The sequence below is a fragment of the Calonectris borealis genome, chromosome 1, assembly GCF_964195595.1.
Source record: "Calonectris borealis chromosome 1, bCalBor7.hap1.2, whole genome shotgun sequence".
In the NCBI taxonomy this organism is placed as follows: domain Eukaryota; kingdom Metazoa; phylum Chordata; class Aves; order Procellariiformes; family Procellariidae; genus Calonectris; species Calonectris borealis.
Genome location: NC_134312.1, coordinates 184,898,246 through 184,904,245, shown reverse-complemented (window position 1 = coordinate 184,904,245; position 6,000 = coordinate 184,898,246). Strand labels below are relative to the sequence as shown.

The 6,000-nt window shown below is 38.4% G+C and overlaps 1 pseudogene; it reads left to right on the top strand.

Moving 5' to 3' along the window:
- Positions 1-513: 513 nt before the first annotated feature.
- The window catches only part of LOC142078810 (T-complex protein 1 subunit theta pseudogene), a 28,229-nt pseudogene continuing 22,742 nt past the window's right edge, over positions 514-6,000 (top strand).

Genomic DNA, 6,000 nt, shown 5'->3' with positions numbered 1-6,000 from the left:
TGTACATGAAGTGTAAATTAGACCTAAGCTGGTTTTGGTTTGGTTTTGTTTTTTGTCCCCCGAGTTTTCTTCTTTGTTCTTTAATGGGTGTCTGCACAGTTGCCTTCAGACTCTGAGACTGCTGTTTAGGGAAAGCCAATACAGAAGAGTTGAACTTTGGCTGAGCAAATTTCAAAAAGTTTAGAGAATTTTGACAAAAGCCGAAACAAGCAATCCTCTATAGACAAAGAAAAGGAAGAGCTAAAACAAATAGTGTTACTCCTATATAAAATTCATTACTTCTTTTTTAACTGTCCTTCATTACTGTCGGAGCTCTGCTTACATGTCTAAGCAGAAGAATGGCAGAAGAACACATGTGGTATGTCTCACGTAAGTAAGATATTCTTAGGCTGTGAGTAGGTCTCTATCAAATGGATGAATTTCTTTTGTCATGTAGTTATTTTACAGCCCTCCTTTCTGCCCTGTGGTGTCCCAAATCAAGTATTTTATTCATATCTAAACTGCTTAACCATCATGCAAAAAGTTTCCAGTGATGCCTGTGTAGAGCTCACAGATGCTACAAAGTGCCCAGAAATAGATGCAGCAGAGGTATGATGCTGAGGCTAGGGTAAGATCTTGGATCAAGCAAAATAGTAATTCTATTCTACCTGCAGGACTATGACAATATCTTTGAACAGCATGACACTGTCATATGAACAGCAGTGGCTTAGATCAGCATAAAGCTGAGTATTTTTGCAATAAGGTCAAATACATAGGCCTGTGAATGTAACATTAATGTAAAGTCACTGAGGACACTTTTGCTTCAGTAACTGCTGACAATCTTTTTTTTTCTGTTCTTTTTCACTGAGGTTGTGGTCTAGAGTTGTCCTACCCAAGAACTACTCTCTCATGCTGTCTTGTTCCCTCCCTTTACTATAGAGGGAGCTAACTGCTTTTCTGACTTAGAAACCTCAGGTGAGTCCTTATCAGTGGCACTCTTACTGCTTTTTAGCAAATTTTAACTTTTTTAGGAAAGTTTTAGTACTGCACATGTGCACATGTGCACGTGTCTCTGTGTGTATGCAGACATGTCAGACAATGCAGTTTAAAAATACAGTATCATACAAATAATATGGGATAGTCATCAACAAGAAAATATTGGCAAGATGAGAGTATTTACATCTTACACGTTGAAGAAATGGCCGTCCTTGTAACACATCTTTTAACTCTATCCTACATGTCCCCTTTTGTGCTCAGCCCAAATTACCACTTGCCCAGTGCTGGGAGCTTGGTGGTATTCAGAGAAATCCTGCCACTGTGCAGGTGCAATGTGCTTCCTCTTCATTCCTGCTGGAGCTGTTGCTGTGCTGGGACTGGTGCTGGTTTAAAAAACAAAGGAGATAAGACTCAGAAAAATTTTAGAGAGGGTTATAAATTTCTGGTGGGAATGGATCCCACTCACCCCTGGGAGCCCCACAGACCCCTTATGCTTTTATCCCTTTTGTGTAATTACAATCCATGTAAGACACAGAGGTAAAAGGGAGAAGAAACTGAGTTCACAGGGCCTGAAACCAGATGTAGGCAAATTTAATCTTCTGCTAGCTACAGAGATGGATAAAATACACTTCCCAGATGTCCATGCTTGTTTAGTACAAAGAAAACAAAAGACTATTTAGCTGCTTCCCAGACTGCAGAGCTGTCCAATCTGCTGTTAAAAACCATAACCACATCTAAAACAATTAATATTTTTGTTTCCAGTGTGAAAAACTATTTGTTCTGGATGTTAAGTGGTTTTCAACAATAACAAGCACTTTTGCAGTTCAGCCAGAAAGCATGCATCTTCTCAAAAGTGATGGCTGATGCAGCTATTGCGCTACAGTCATGACAATGACTGAAAAAAGGCCTTGTGATTCTGGAAGGCAGACAAAAGAGTCTGAAAAATTTCCCAACAGACCTAATCTCAGAGCAAAAATACCTGAGTCAGGCAAGTCTATCTTCAGACTTTTCTGATCTCAGAATATATTGATGTTGATTCTTTGGATCACTTAAACTTCCAAAACTTCAGTTGGAAATGTATAAAAATAATAGTTATCAAACTCTCAGCTGCTTTTAGAACTCTTCTCAGTTGAAGTCTTCTTGAGTTGAACTCTTCTCAGTTCTCCACCTGACTACACAACAGCAGATGCTTTAGCCTCCTGACCTGAGCTGGGATTTGCTATGTTGCACAGATTCATTTGAGGTGGTGCATTCCCCAACCTGCTTCTCCTGGGCCGCATTCATCTGGGTCACTTGTTGATCTCAGAAATTCCTGTGAAACCTCGGCCTTGGTGTACTGAGTCTGACGGTTCAATGCTCCTTGACCATATGAGAAACTCTGCATAGCTGAGGCTGGGAACGTACTCCTATTGCCTGGCCCAGGTGTCATCCCCTGATACCTTTATCTGAGTCATAGTTTAAGTGGAACAACACTGAAACCTTGAGAATTTTTTAGTAACTACCACCTGGGACTGTGGCCAGGATGGAAATTTATAGATGACTAAAACCGATCATCTTGCAAACCTATAAACGGTGGTCCTGAGTGAGACCCTTTGAGCTCACCTGGACTGCAGCGGGCTGTGCCCAGCATCTTCCTCTGAGTAGGACACCTCTCAGAGCTTGTGACCTCTTGAGTCTGCAATATTTGGAAGACTGTCACCGAAAGCTAACGACGGGACCTGGGCTGAAACCCTTCACTCCTTGAGGCTCAAGCCTTCACCCGTTGAGAAATGCCGAGACATATGGCATGAATATTTCTTCACAGAACTCGAGGGGAATTTTTAACAGATACCTTTTGTACATTTATATATTTTTCTGTCTCTGTGTGTGTGTGAACTAATACTAAGTATAATCTGTAATTAAGTCACTGTTGTGATTGCAGTAGACTCTACTAATTTTCTTTGTAAAAGTTAAATTGGTTAATGATTAAGTGCTGCTAAATTTTTGTGATCCATCTTAAAACTGTGAATGAACCTTAGATTGCTGCTAAACACATATAATCCTTTAGACATAAACCGTTGACCAAGTCTGGGACTAGGGGTAGATCCAGCCGGTTCTACTCTGAACCCCATGACTCAACAGGAGGGTCTCCCTTACCCTTTTCATCCTCGGTCTCTGTACAAATCATTCTAGCTCAATTATAACACGATTTTCCTTTGTATACTTCATCCATGTAGTAAGTGACAAAGTGAACCTTGCCATCAAACTCTGTTAAGTCGTGCTTTTATAAATCCCTATTAAAATCACTTTCTGCTAATACCTTTGACGGTGATTCTTTAAGCAACCTCTAACTCATTCGTGACGTTCATGTCCTTAGGGTCATTTGTAGAGGTTTTCACAGAAGGTCCACAACGAAATCAAGGCTTTTCTCCTCCCTCCCTCCCTCCTGTTTCTTTTTTTTTTTTTTTTTTCCTTTTCTTTTACTTTCTTTTTTTTTTCTTCTTTTTTCTTTTTTTTTTTTAATTCATTTATTTTCTTTATTCTTTTTTTTTTCCTTTTTCTTTTTCTTCTTTCTTTCTCCCTCCCTCCCACACCACTAGGAAAAAAGGAGGCACTCAGGTAAGTGACTGCAATGTCACTTAGGTTCATGTTTATTTTGTCAACTAAATCAACTCACATCAAACCTCAGAAATACTCTTTAAAGCAGTTAAAATATTCACCTGTAAAGCAGTGTAAGTACTATGTTTACATGATACATCTGGAGCTCATATTGTGGTCCTACAACAGAACTATTCTGGTCTATTAATGCTTAAAAAACAGTGTAATGGTACCTTGGAGCTGTTCAGCTGCCAGGGATCCCTTAATGTGCAGCTGCTGTAGTGTGAATCTGAAAAAGCTTCTCTGTTTACTCTGAGTTTACTAGTAGCTATATGCTCCTAACTGGGAAAATGTATTGCCTAAATTAGTATCTCTGAGCTCCTGGTAGCACACTTCTATGCTGCACCGAGTAGCACATCTCCAGCTTGCTTTAAATACAGCTCATTATTGCTTTACCCTACAATTCACATGAAGATAAAAATTGTCTTAATGCCCTTGTAGCATTTGCCAATTGTAACTAAAGCAGTAAGTTTGAACAGAGCCCACTCTCGCCGACAAAAATGCACATTTCTTTTCTCTTTTAATGCTGATCTGTGACTGTTATTAGCTGAAGGCATAGAGCTTTTTCGGTACATGGAGGAAGGCTTTGTGCTATAACACCAAAGTGGGACTGATGGCCCATGAAACATACCTTTGTACTTCTCCAAGCTTACCCTTATGAGAGAGAGAGACACACACAGAAACTCAAAAGTGGGCATACAACATTTTTAATAGCTTATACTTCACTTGCTTTTTATTTTTGATAGGATTTTTTTGTTTGCTTTTTCCACATGACATTTTTCATTTGAAATATATGGTGGATTTTAGTTTATGAAAGCTTATTGAAAATTTAGTGCAATATGATATTTTGGTACCTCCATTCCCAACAGTTCTCTAATATTCTCAAACAGTCAGCAGGATGTCTGGCTGTCTGCAATATGAATGGCTGAACATTTCTTGTAAAGAATGGAATGGACTACGTTGCTGGAATCGCATAAAAAAAGTCTTTAGTGATATGGAAAAAGGCTCTGGGACCTTGGATGTCAGTTCTAGGAGAGATGAATTTATAGGTAGAGCAATCTTTCTCCTAAAACTGACATCCGAGGTCCCAGAGGCTTTCTCCGTAACACTGAGGATTTTCTTTTTTTCATGCATTTCCAACAATATAATGTATGGTGCATGTAGTATTTTGAACAGTTTCACACTCATCGCAATAATGACAAACTTGGGCTTAGAAACTGCTCACCCTCACCCCCCAATATTACTGAATAACTTCTGGTTTTAGCAGTAATTTGCTTAAGAAAGTGAGAAGCAGCTCTTTGCAATGAAGGACAAAGGAGATCAGAGTTCAAAATCAAATGGCCACATTTGCTTTTTATTGAAACCTTTTCTATGTCTTCGGAAGGGGTCCATTCTTGAAAACTAAGCTACAAAGTGTCCATACATCTAAATTAGACCTCTTTTTTCCCCAGTACATAAACATTTTTATGTCTCCTTTCCATTTCACTTATTACAGTAGCTCTCTTATAATTACCTACATTTCTCGAAGAAATTGCCCAAACCTACACCTTTTTCCTTAGAAAATACTGTGAATTTGCTGAGTCTCCTTTCTTAAACACAACAGTCAATACAAGTCTACAGCAGTTTGCCATTGATTTGAATGGAAACTTGGCTTGGGCTCACTGATTTGCAATAACCTTACCATCTCAGACAGAAACAATGCTGATTATTTCACTTAAACAAAGAGGAGAGTCCACACAACAATCTCTTCTCTTTCCTCCACAGATACTGTGGAAGCCTAATATGTAGGGCCTTATACATTTTTCATTGCAGAAGTACATCCCTTAAGGAAGTTTATTGTTAGACAATTAGATTCTGAACACATTTGGAGATGGAAAGGTAAAAGTTAATTTTATGTGGAAATTCTCAGAATTTGCAAATCAGTCCAGCCAAGGATCTCTGTTCTTCTAAAATCCTTAACTATTAAAAAGCACTGATGTTCTCATGTCTTTCCTCAAGTGCATAACTCTAAAAGCTACATCTTTCAGTATTATAGCAGAATAATAAAACAGGTTACTCCACAGATTCTATAATAATTCAATTAGTTATTAGAAAACAGAGTTTAAATTATATGAAAGCATTTGAACTCAGTTATAATAAACAGCAATACATAAGCATTCTACATTTTTCAGATTAATAAAAAAAAAAAGTTTATTGGCACTGATTTGCCACACATAAACTAATGTTTTTAAGGGTGGTTTGGTGGTGGAATACATGACATAAAAAACCTCTGCCTCCCATCTGAAGGAAATAATTAGCTAGTAAAAAGCTGAAAACAATGATGCGATAAGAGGCCACCTTCCACAGTTTAATCAGCCTGTTTCTTTCTTTTCTTTTGGGTTTTCCTGC